Source organism: Protopterus annectens, chromosome 4.part0, assembly GCF_019279795.1.
Source record: "Protopterus annectens isolate FY-2018-M chromosome 4.part0, PAN1.0, whole genome shotgun sequence".
Lineage (NCBI taxonomy): Eukaryota > Metazoa > Chordata > Ceratodontiformes > Protopteridae > Protopterus > Protopterus annectens.
The window spans coordinates 1,471,251,225-1,471,265,531 of record NC_056733.1 but is presented as its reverse complement, the minus strand read 5'-3'; positions in this window follow the sequence as shown (position 1 = coordinate 1,471,265,531).

The following is a 14,307-nucleotide window of genomic DNA, read 5'->3' as shown; positions in this document are numbered from 1 at the left end:
TCCGGTTTGATTCTCAACAAGGGTTCCTTCTGTGAGGAGTCTGCATGCCCTTCCTGCATTTGTGTGGGTTTCCTCTGGGTGCTGTGGTTTCCTCCCACGTTACAAAGACATACATCTGGACCACTTCTCCCCAGGTCTCTGCTGAAAATTGGCTTCATTCCAAGTTGGACTTTCCCCGATTAACAAATGTTAAATAAAATCAATATTTATCTGTGCAATATTTTGGGTACTGATGAAGACATGTAAGTGGAATAGTCTTGATGCATGTCATTGTACTTGTTACTGCACTGTATAAATGTCTTGCTGTTGTTATTGTTGCATTAGCATTAGTATATGTGTTATTGTTGTATTAATATTATCAGTATATGTTGTATGCACCTTGGGTTTGAAGTAATGCAATTTTGCTCAGTTGCACTGTTGTGTGGTTTGAATAACAATAAAGTTCACTTTGACTTGACTTTGACTTGGTCAAATAGCATTTATGTCAATGTGCATAATGTTGACATACATTGATTAGCATTATGCATGTTGACACACAGCTATGCATATACGTGCATCTTGGTGTATGCAAAAATATAAAGAAAAAACTGAAAGAAAACATTGTTTTTGCAGGAGCAAGCCCCCCCTACACTCCTCATATCAGGGCCTGTACCCCCATACCCCCTGCTAATTATATATTCTAACACTGAGATAGTGCAGTTCCAGGAGAAAAGGAATAGTACCCTACCCTCGGATTGTCAATCTCAAACACTATTGACTATCTGTTTAGACAACCCTGTTGTATCGACTAAACAGATGTCAACCAAAATACCATCCAATAAAGGCAGTGGTACCCATATAATCACACACACACACACACACACATATATATATATATATATATATATATATATATGTGTGTGTGTGTGTATGTGTGTGTTTGTGTGTTAGATCTATATTATAACTCTCTATCGACTACACCTTTGTATGTATGTCCATATTTTATTTCTTTATCTTTTGCTGATTAGGTTAGTCCCTCAAGGCTATTAGCCTCTTTTCAGAGGAGACCCAAGGTGGTATTTATAATATTAGGAAACATTTGGCAAGAGTAACAGGGAACCTCCCATACTCTATTACAATAATTACTCTGAGTACTGTCAGTGATTACAAATGCTTGTCTTGATCCCAACACAGTGGTAGCTTGGAGGATGGTATGCACTATGGAAACCAGATGCGAGGGAGCAGAGGCAAATGCCTTCTCGATAGATGGTGCGTAGATGGATTCAGAGATTATTTTCCATCAAAACACATTTAAAGAATTGAAAAGTGACACTGAGGAGTGTGTCATTACAACCCTTAAATTAGGGGGGGTTAGGGGTTATATTTTGAATGAAATGATAAATCAGAGCAAACCCAAGAATGATGGTGAAGTGTCATGGATAGATGTAATATAGAAGATAAGAGAGGAGGAGACAGCAGAACAAAGGAAGAATATGTATGTGGATACAGTGACTAGAGCAGTGAAAGAGTAGAAAGATGAATCAGAGAACTTAAACAAAAAGACATTAGTGTTTGACTGCAAAATAAATGTGAAGTGGCATTAAACAGGTATGACGTATGGGACAATGTTATTGTACTTCTGGATATTACAATTCAAGAGGTAAGAGTATTTATTCTTGGAAATAACAAAACTTTTTGTGACTATTTCTAAGACTGTGCAAAGCATACAGAAAAAGAAAAATGAAAATCATTGGAATGAATATGTGATAAAGATTGCTTTTAGAGAATGAAGAAAAAGTAACATATACAATTCTATACCGAGATACAAAGAGACATTTTAAAAACACATTTGAAGGACATTTATAAAGAAGTGTTGAACATTGTAAAAGTATATGATGACAGTTGTTTATAGGCTGAGAGATGGGACAGCAATTGCAGTTTGAAAATGGAAAATAATAAAATTATGCATATACCAATCTTATAAATTAAGTTATAAATCTTAAAGAGAATTAAGATTTTGTAAAGTATTGTGTGCAAATTAAGAATATTATTTATGTGGAAAACAGAGGCACTTTGTGAATAATTGTGAAAAAAGTTGTTACATTTGTGGATAAATGTGGCATTGGAAAATTGTGAGTTGGAGTGTTATAAATGTAAAAAAGGACATTTAACAAAGAGTTGTGAATAAATAGAAAAAGAAAGTGAAAAGAAAATTGAAGAAAGTAAAGAAGCAGGAAAAAATTATAAGATGAAAAAGAAGAAATAAAAGTGGCAAAAGAGAAGGAAGTCAGTGAAAAAAAGTATTAAATAGAGATGTGGAAGAAATTTCAGACTTTAGTGATGAAGAAGATATAAATCAGATGGGAGTTAAAAAATCTTCTATAGGCAAAAGAGTTAAAGATAGAAAATAAAATTCAAAGTTTTAAATGTAAAAGGTAGGAAGAAAAGGAATGGATTAAAGGAAGAAAGGAAGGGAGGATATAAAATAAATAATACTTGACAAAATAAAGCAGAAGAAGGAATAACCTAAAAGTACTATCAATAAATGTAAATAGTCTTATAAATGTAACAAGGACAATAAGAATAATGCAAGTGTGCAAGATCTGTGACATAGATATTATTATATGGGAAGACATAAGATTTATAACAAAGGAAGAGAGATCACAGATAGAGAATGAATGGAATTTAGGAGATGAATATTTTTGGATTGCAATTTTATGCAGAAGAACAATTAAAATATTAGACCAGCTTTTAGTTAGAATGGGTGTATTAACTGTTATGGATACCAGATGGCAAGAAAAATTCTATAGAATTATAGCATTATACACTTGTGTAATAGTTAAATAAAGAAAAAAGCTTATTTCAACAAATGTTAGATTATGTTTTAGTAAACATGAATGTAATAATAACAGGGGATTTTAATTGTGATTTAAGAGAAAAGGAAAAGAAAAAAAAGGAAAAGATAAATAAAAAATGAAGGAAGTATTGAAATGTGGGAAATTAGTTTTATGGAAAGAAAAAGCATGACCTTATCAAAGAAATATGTCTAAAACAGATTGATTATTTTATAATATCAGAAGCAATAAATATAATAGAGGAAGAAGGGGTATAGTTCCCCATACTAAAGGGGTGGCGTAAGCCACAAAACGATGGGCTAGGCTTATAAATGCCCTCGGGCAGATAGCCTAGTATGAACCTTTGAACCTATGAACCTAAGAAATAAGAACAGGGTTTTCAGATCATCTAGGAATATGGATGCAGATCAAAGAAAATAAAGAATACATTAAATAAGAAAAGGTTTAAAAAGAATATTATGAAAAGAACATTTAATGATGATGCAATTTTATAAAAGTTGGACTGAGTGGTGAATAGTATTTAAGAAGAAGTACAAGGAAAGTTACTTATGCTGGCAAATGAATAAAATAAAGAGAGAGAAAGAATAATATGCAGCTGCATATGGTAGAGCTTTTGAAAATCTAGAAAATAATAAATTCTATGGAAAAGAAAAATAAATACATGAAAGAAATCAAGGAAAATTTACAAGTTTATTATTTAAAGAAAGATGCTTATTACAAGTAAAAAAAGGAGGTATCAATATATTCAGGAAAAATAGTAAAAGAGAAAAATAGTCCAAAAAGACAAATGAAAAATAAAAATGGAGAAATTAAGAAAAATCAAAGTATGGCAACAGTGGTGAACTATGTAGAAAAAATGAAGAAAAAACAGGGGAGGAAAGAAATTCAGGAGAACTGGCAAGTTAAAAAAATACAGATTTAATTAATAAAGAATTTGAAAATAAGACTAATATAGATAAATTAGAAAAAAAAAATAATTAAGCAGGTTTACATAGATTCAGTGCCAGGTCTGGATGGCATTAGCTATGAAATGTATAAAAAAATTAAGGGATTGGCAAAAAATATTTTGTAAAGGTTTTGAATGAATGGATGGTGGAGGGTTTTAAGTATAAAGAAATGTGCAGTTGAATTTTAAAATTCTTATGGAAAATGGGGGAAAAAAGAAACAAAAAATTGGAGACTGATAGTATTAAATAATGCTGACTATAAGATATTTATTATACAAAAGGGATGGAGAGTAAATTATGGAACATATTAGAAGAAAGTGTATTTGGTATTACAAGAACAGGCTGTCATGAACTACTAATGATTAAAAGGGAAGTAGTAGATAATGCTTTGAAGGAAGAACAAGAGATAAAATTGATGGTAGGTGATGTTAATAAAACTTTTGACAAAATAGAACATGACGTGTTTTGGAAATCAATGGATATTTACAATCTTATTTAAAAAATTAAAAGAGTATGTATGACTGCTTATAAGAATAACAAAGAGAATATTAATTATTGGATAGTTAAGTAAAGAAATATAAATGAATTATGGAATAAGACAAGGATGTTGGCTTGCTTTAATTATGAATTTAAATGTTAGTGAAATAAAGAGAGAAATGAAAAGAAGGAATATGTAATGAAAAAGTGTGTAGAAATTCTGATGATAATGACATATATAGATGATGTCATTGTTGTAACAAAGAATTTATTTTTGATGGAAAAGGTTATTAAATTATTAAAAGGAATAGGAATGGATGTTAATAAAAGAAAACGTCAAGGATTAAGAAACAAGAATAAAATAGCAGATATACAGTTTACTTTAACTGAGATAATGGTATTAGGAATAGAGTTTGGTAATCAGGAAATAAAGAAAAGACAATGGGGAAATCTGATAAGGAGTACAAAAGACTTGTGTTTATTGTGGAAAACATATAAATTGTCATATAAAAGAAAGCAAATTTGGTTAATTCTGTGTTGATAAGTAAAATGGCATACTTAGTAAATGTTTTTATAATTCCAAAAATATATGAAAAGGATTTAATGGAAATATTTTTTTTCTTTCTTATGGGGTTTTACATTGAATCTAGTCAAAAGAAGAGTATTATACATGAGTAAAGAAGACTGTGGTTTAGGTTTAATAAACTGAATAGTATTTGGAGCATCTTTGGATTTATATAGAGCATTAATATGGATCAAAGATAAAGAGAAATTGGTGGAAATATTTAATTATAAATATTAGGATATGTGGGAAGGTGCTAGATCTAATAAAATAAATAAAAAGTAACATTATGATGATGAAATACAAAATTATGTAGAAAAAAATGAAACTATGGAAGATACAGATTGGTGAGATAAAAGAAAGAAGGAAAGTATGATATAAAAAGACAATGGATCAATAATTTTGTATTAATCCATGGAAAAACTTGCAAAAAGAAACAATAAAAGCTATTAAGGAAAGAAAGAGGAATATCAGGATTTCTTATGGAGTAAACTTCCAGTTAAAAGTAATATGCCATATAAAAAGAGAAATGAAAGACTGTGTCTGTATTATGGGGAAGAAGAAACAGCAGAACATGTGTTTTTGACATATAAGAGTAAGAAACTTATGGAAGAAATTGTGTGAAGAAGTGTTTTTGAAAATATAAAAGAAACAAATATGGTTATGATAGCATATATATATTATAAGAATATTAAAAATGAAAATAATTCAATACTAGAAGAATATTTTTAATGGGTTATTTGGAATGGAAGACTTATTGAAATTATGTTTAATGGGAAATGTTTTTTTTCCAGCAGTTATAAAAAGAATAAAATGGTGGTTGTGGAAAAAAAGTGATAGTCAATTAAAGAAAATAGTGCTGGTTTTACTTCATTGTGATTGTTGTAAAAATGATGAAAATACATAAATATGTATATATGTAAATATGCTTTAAATAGACTACAGATGAAGGATCCATGCTCATTTTGATAGGTGCCATAGGATCTTTTACAGCCACCTGATCTATGACCAACTCAAGCAGACGAGACCTCTGATCAACATCTCTTCTGAGGGATGGCACACTCAGGAGTGCAGCACCTACCTATGCTGCACTGTAGTATCAGTAACTGATCAACCAGGTATGGGACTAGAACAAATAGCCTTCTGCACAAAAGGCAAGTGTGCTGCCTGTTGTGCTACTGACACTGATGATGATTTATATAAAGAACTAGCAATTGTTAACATTCTATCTAACTCTACTATCTAAGAAAATTTCTAATAAGAAATCTAAGTAACCTTGTCTTCATTATTAACTTAATGACTGTAAGTCATCTTGCAGGGTTTGCTAATCGGTTTCTGTTCTGCTTCTAGTACCACATCATTTTTGCATTGTAGCTAATGAAAATGTTAAAGCAGTGGTTCAAATCCTTGGTGGTGCAACAACTACTGATAAAGTTTAGGGCTGCGATTCACATTGTGGGTGTCATAGAACAGTTGGGTGCTGTAGTGGCATCCCCGAGGTGTCACAGTGAAGAGAACAGAAAATACATGTGCTTATTTAGTAGCCCTTTTTTAATAATATAAACAACGGATACATGACTAGACAATAAACCAGAAACTCCCTGAAATGTTCACTGGGAAGAATTCAGAAATCCTTGTAGGTTCATAGGTGGTTAGTAGGCTATCAGCCCAAGAGACATTTTAAGCCTAGACAAGATTACCCCAAGTTTAACAAATTATTCCTGATGTGCTAATATTCCAAAGAATGTTATGGTTATCATATAGGCATGTACATATTAAGTGTTTACAGGTTTCCCCTGTCCATTATGGACTTAGGCACCAAACCAGAGGCAAAGTTCTTATTTCCTATCCACTGGTCCAGGTTACATTTGAATAGGGTTAGGGATGAGCATTCTGTTGGAGACTGAGTACAGGGACAGGACTTTAAGATGGACCACATAAGATTTATTGTGTTTACTCCTTGTAGTCTTTTTGTGAAGAACCTACATGTTATTTCAAGCTGTTGGAAGTGCCTGGTCATGTACATATCAAATAGTGCATTGCACTTGATGACTAGTCTGATGAAAGTCAAATGCAGTAGAACAATGACCTCCTTGGACCTGGATGCCAAACCCATACTTATAAGTTGTGCAACGTAAAATTAATTTCTCACCACATACACACATGGTAGTCAAAGGTCAGGTTACTGCCAGCATGAATTCCCAGATTCCTGACCACTGGGTCAACTTTAGGGATATATGGGTGGTCTTATCAAAGGGTATTATTATGCATTTTTTCACATTGAGATTTAGGCCATAGCTCTGCCACCAGCTGTTTGTCTACATTATGTGAAGGGTTTCTTGTGCTTTTATGGGATTCAAATCACTATGCCTAATTTGTAGATGTCTACAAACTTGGTCAGCCAGCGGTCCTTTACATTTGCCATGATTTTTGAGAAGTAAATTCCAAAGAGGAGCAGCCTCATCGATCTCATTGGAGCTCCAATAAACACTGGCATCTTTGTGGCAGTGGATTCCCCTATCCTAACTTCTTGAGTCTAATAAGCCCTGTCCTTAGATACCTTATGAGATGGGGTTCATGTTCACCACTGAAGGTCTGGCATCGCACTTTACAGCACAAGAACAGTAAGGCACAGCATTATTTAAAAAATATGGTATTTGAAAATAATTGGGAAAGCAACATTTGACATTGCAGTACTTTTCTCACTAGAGTTGTAACATTCGGTTTTACATTTTATAATGATTGGAAAAAGAAACAAAATACTTGCTTTTAGCAACTTAGCACTATTGTGTAGTAATATAAATGGTATCTGAGATACCAGTACTGTGATATTTTGATTTGCATGTTGCCATGATGTAAGGCCTGCTGTGACATTCGGCTTTTCATTTCGTCAGATGGAATATTTATTGTTAACAGCATATTGGTAGTCTATAGTAATAAGCACTTCTTAAATACTGCACTTTTTTGACTGTAGCTTGACATTTGAGTAAGGATCCCAAATACAGATGAGACACTTTGAATTGCACTTTATAGCAAAGGAGAAGTAACACACAATAATTAAAACAACTAAATAGGACTCACATTTTACATAACACAGTGCTATCGATATATTGTTGTGACATAAGGCAAGCTGTTGTAATTTAAACTAACCATGGAAACCAACACTCAGCATTCTTCTGTTTAAATAAAAAAAGATGGGACATATATTAGCTGAATTTGGCATTGTACTACTTTTAATACTAGGACTGTGACATTCTGGTTTACATTTTATAATATACTACAAATATGAGATATATATTGCTAGCAGTGCTGCTGTATGGTAATTAGTACTATTTTGAGATATCAGAGCTGAGACATTTTGCCTTGCGTATTACCAGGATGGAATGACTGAAGCTGTGACATTCTGCTCTGCATTTTATCACATAGGGCACACATTTTTACTGACATTGCACCATTATGTAGTAATAAGGACTATTCCTGAATATACCTGAACTGTACTTCTCTATTTTGAGGTGTGCCACTGTGACATTGGGGATCCAACTGCAGTTGTAACATGTTGCATTACACTTTTAGTATTGGAGAACTTCTCATCAACTAGCCCATACACAACTTCTTCTAACCTATAAAATACCATATAACCCCTCTATCTGCTCTTCTATTTCCTCAGTACTTCATCACTATCTCCCATATCTCTCTCTCTGTGCTCTCAAGACAAAAACTTGTCCACATCTATAAATCAAAAAAAGGATGGAACAAAGTCTATACTCACACTGCATGGCTACACTATGGAACCCTATTCCATATTAAATCAGAATTATGTCTAGATAATGTGAATTTTATTTTATAGACACCATTGAAAGTAGTTTGTTATTGTAGTTTATTTTTCTCGTTTATTTTTTCAAAGTATAAAAAATGTTGATTAGATGTTATAGTTCATGCATTTTAACTTATTGTTGGTAAACTCTAATTATAAAAAAAGAAGACTCCATTTATTTAAGTCCTCTCTCAAAGAATCTCTCATTAACTCATGGCTATGCACACACACTGGAAGCAACATGGTGCTACTATACTGCTGAGCAGCCCTACTCTGAGATGACTGATAGAAAGGAGTTTCCCGAGTGAAGCTCTGACATTCTAAATCGCACTTTATATTAGCAGAGAATTAATATACTCTATTTTAAAATAATTCTAGAAAGCAATATTTGGTTTTTGTTGTATTTCTGCTGTGATTATCTTTTGCATTGTACAATGACTGGGAAAATGCACACACTATTGGTAATAGTATATTCATCCAGCCATCCATCCTCAACCCCCTTTCCCATTTTGCACATGGAGTTGGAGTGTCACTGCAACAATAACGATCATCTTGAACCAAGGTTTACACTGCCAGGTGGCTAGCCCGGCTGTGGTAGTTCATTTACACCACTCACTCACATACACATTAACATCTATGGTCAATTTAGAGTGTCCAATCCACCTACTGCATGTCTTTGGAGTGTGGGAGGAAACCAGATCACCCCGAGGAAACCCATGCAACTACAGGGAGGAAATGTAGACTCTGCCCAGAGGGCACCCCAGCCAAGAATCGAACCGGAGAGCCTCTTGCTGTGAGATGACAGTGCTAACCACTGCATTAAAGAGGCCACCCCACCACTGCAGTGGGTATTGTGTGGTAATAAGAACTAATCTGAGAGTCTGAGGTACCCTGAGATACTGGAGTTTCAGCTTTTTTTCATGTTACCATGACAGAAAAGCAACATAAAACATTTTAAAATCAATATTTAAAACTGTATTGTTAAATAAAAACAAGTGGTGAGTTAAAACAAAGTTTACATACTGTCGGCTACATAACTGATGGGCTGGCTGTTGTGTACCTACTGGACACAATAAGGCCCAAAGCTCATTATAGATTGACATCATCAAATGCCATTGTGAACGCAGCAACTAATTATAAATCTTGCTCATGGCCAGAACAGGGATGCCATAGACAGCATGCATCCTACACTGGCAGCCACAATATGCGATGAAACAGGTTAGTGAACCTCAAGTGTGTGTATGTCATGATATATCTCAGTGTGCTCGTGAGTGCACAGAAGCAACAAAACTGAAAAGGCAGCTGGGAGGTTTAAATTGCCAATACAGAGTGATTTCATCTATTTTATAACCAAATCAAAGGCTGGAAATGGCAGCACAAGCAAGTTATGAAAAAGAAAAAAGCACAGGACAAATGTTAAGGTATGAAAAGGCTGATATTGTGAAAGGTGTGGTAACTTTTTTGTAGGACATGAGAATATTGTATCTATATCAAGATGATAAGTTGGTGAAGGTAGTAAGGAAAGTTGAATGAAGGTAAAGAAGAGAGGGTAGGTATCAGGAACACACAAACAAATGTAAAAGGCAGACAAGACTGACTAGGGAGGTGCTGACATAGAGGGTGGGGGAACACAGTGGAGTAAGAGATATTAGACAGAGAGAAGACAATGGTGTTGGAGAGGATTGGGGGTTGGCATAAAGGGGCTGGTGCTGGCATAATGGTTAAGGTGTTTACAAGGTACTGGATTTAATTCTCACCTTTGGAAAGCATGGCTAGGCTTAAAAAGGCACCCTGGGGTCATTAGTATAGTAATCACTTATGAACCTATGAACAATGGCAGGAAAAGAGACATAATGATTATGGTATTTGCCTTACACATAAGGTGCAGGGTTTGATTCTCACATGGGTTAATTGACTAGGCTTAAAATGGCCCACAAGAGCAGTTTGCCTAGTACTAATCTATGAACCTATGAACCTATGAGCAAAAGGGAAGGGAACAACAGAATGGGAATAGTTACAGTCAGCAGTATCATCCTGAATCACCCTTCCTATGTTGGACCCAGTTGATAATCACACCCCACCTTGAGTACCCTCACCACTGGATCCTGGCTCTGATTGTGGGGCCAGTGCAAGACAGGGACACAACTCTGCAGACTGCAAAATATTTTTTCCTGGTTGCCAATGCAAGCATCTAGGGTCTACTAGCTTCTTGGCCACCGCAGCTAACAGGCTTTGTTGCATTAATGGATTACCACCCCTGACAGAGCCACTAGCAAGAACCACAGCAGTCCTGGCTAGTGAATCCCAAAAAAAGCGAAGGGGTTGAGGGCCTATCAGCTTTCTAAGCTTGTGGTGTTTTTTGTGAGATGCCTCTGGCAGGCTGCTTTTTGGGATAAGGTAGGTGGTGCTTGTTACTGGGGGCTGGAAGCCCATGGTAGGGCCACCGATGGTCTTGTGAATGTTGTTGTATAACAAAGGGAAGTAAATTGAGAGATAAAACAAAACAGGATAGCAACAAAGAGGATGGGGAGAGAAATGTAAGCATACATTTAAGTACCATAGTACATAAAATATATTACCTGAATTAAAACTGCACCACTCCAGGAAAACCCATAATAGACTAAAACAGGTGTGTGCTTCAAAAGAAAGCACACATCACTTGACTTTTGCAATGTCTATGCTCCCCATGGTGTAATTTATGTGCAACATGTACGTGGAAAACAATCATCAGCTGTTGAATAGAACCTAGAACCTACCTAATTTGAGCCATGAAAGGCAATTGTGCTACCTAATGAGCCTGGCACTGCCAACACATGCAGACCCTTATCAATGCACAGTAAATATGTGCTTTACAAGTACTATTTGACACAGTCCTGCATACATGGAAGTGTATGTACAAATAAGTGCTTCCTTACGCACAGCAAAATTTACTCACCTGTGGTATTGCATCTAACTCAAAGAAAGTCAAGAGTGGGCCCCACAGTGATCTAATGCATAGAACAGCATGTCCTGTGCCACCCCCCTCTATGGTGTAATGTGCTGTGGTTCATGCATATTGAAGGAGAGCATGCATTGCAAGTAAAGAACACAGACCTTTCATACTGTCGTACATGAAAGGCAAGTGCATTACTCGTTGAGCCATCCCACTATCATGACTAAAAGCAGTCATTGAGAAACTAATAAGCACATATACTAATAATAAATTGCAATGTTTAACTGCCAAAGATAGCATATAGGTAATACCTAATAGGCAACAGGTGTGGCCATAGTTCCCACAATCACAAAATTAAGGAAGGAAGATGCCTATGATGTGTAAATGGGTCTATATCAGATGAACGAAAAATCCGTTCATCGAATACGTAATGATCGAAACATCACGGAAATCGAAATCGGTATTGTGGGGTGGCTGCACCCCCCCCGATAAATATATATTCTAACTCCGAGACCACACTACAGTAAGGAAAGGGCAAATACCCTAATCCTCATTGTACTGGGACCCCACAATACCGTTTTCTATTTCTGTGAAGCTTTGATCTTTATGTATCTGATGAACGGATTTTTCATTCATCTGATATAGACCCATGTGTAAATATATGTCAGAATTTCAAATAATTAGGTTTTAACTCTGACAAAACAGGTATACTCAACCCTGTGCATAGAAAGGCGATCTAACATCCCTTAATATTGCTGATAATTCTCCACTATGGCTTTGGAACTGTGGGAGAAGAAAGAGACAGAGAATAATTCAGTGCAGTCCAAACTGACAGGGTTACAATGAAAGAAAAGTCAAAATATGCTTACAAGACTACAATACATCTCAGGACATCTTCTTCACATCAGTGCAAATCTGGATGGCACTTATCGATGTCACTACAGTACACTGCTTGCCAGATAGTGGAATGCCAGTGGCCTCAGTTGCCACCCTGGTCAGACAGTGCCAGGCATGCACCTTATACTGGGGACCCTTATATAAGTCCACCAGAAAATGGTCCTAGTGGTCTCTATGAAGGGTTTAGTCTCCTGTGAGCACCACTGGGCACCCTGAAACTAACAATGCCCTTTGAAGCCACAGCCATTCACTAGGACTCATATCAGACAATAATAGCTGACATCTTGTGGTTATGCCTGTCCCTCATTGTGAGAGTTATCATGCAACTCAGTAATGTGGTTGGTGGCAATGTTTCCTCCCCACCTCTACAAATGATGATAACTGCACCAGGATCTTTGTGCTGTGTTACATGGGTCACCAATGACTGATACACAGAGTGTTCAGCACATGCATGGTTAAGCATAGTCAAGGTGTAGCTTCACATGTATCACTAGTAGTGTAGTGCATATGCTGTCTATGGGAAGAATCTTTGTGCAGACTGCTGCTTCTTTGCCAATGCCATGCTATACTGCATCTGCCTCTATCTAGCATGTTCCTCTACTTCTGCTGTCTCCTCTTCTAACCCCACTTTTGTCTCAGCCTTTTTTGTTTGGTGTGCTGGGAGATGTACCTCCTGAAATTGGTTTTCTTGCTGTAACTATTCCTGAGTATCATATTGCATGGTATAGCACACACACTGAAAATATTATGGCACATCTGTCAATGTCATATTGCAGAACACAACCAGATGCATCCAGACAGTGAAAGACTTTGAAAGCACATACACATATACATGCTCCACAGTGACCCTGGTTTCTGAATTAGCATAATTATATACCTGGTCCCATGCATTCTGCAGATTTCTAATTGGTGTAATCAGCCAAGACTCCAGGGCATATCCAACATCACCAATAAGATAGCCGTAGAGAAGTCACTCCTCACAAAGAGTCAATGGAGGTGGCGTGTATTATATGTGGGAGTCATAATAACTGTCTGGGTTGCCTGCAGACACATTGCACATGATATCGTGTGCATTGCAGACCATCCTGCAGTTAATGGAGTGATACCTTTAACAGTTCACATACCTTCCTCCCAGGTTGCAAGGTTGGACATTTTTTCAATGTGGGTCCAGTTTGTGGCCCTCAGTACTACAGAGAAATGGGCATATCATAGAGTTCCTGCATGCTTTTGGCCACTCTTCTTTGGTACATGGAAACTACATAAGCTCCCTCACATGCTGCAGTATGGCATCACAAAACTAATGTAGTATTCTTGAGGCAAGTCCCTAAAATAAGTATATATAATTCAACACATACAGTGGTATCCACATGGAAAGATAATCCAGGACTCCCACAGGCCAGCAGATGAGGGTGATATATCTACCAGCTCCTGCACAGTATCCATCCACAATGTTAGTGTCATGAAATTTAATGTGTTTTTGGATGACCTTGCACCTCCTACTATGACAATGAGCACCACCATGCCTTGTAGCAGCATAATAGCCTGTTGTATATACATATTAACTAATTATATGTCAACCCCCAGCGTGTGTCCTCGATTCCCCTAAATGTACATGAGCATTTGGCTGCAGTCATTACCCTTAATATGAAAACATCATTGTCTGTCTTTCATGTTATTGAATCAGTCCACTGTCTTGTTTTACCTCCTTTACATACACAGAGTCACTCATTTTGATATTGTTGCTCATTAGCATCTGTTTATACAGCCATTAGCATCTACTGCAAGCAGCTGCTTGGCTTCTACCATTTGTGCTAGATAATCACACCCCACCTTGAGTACCCTCA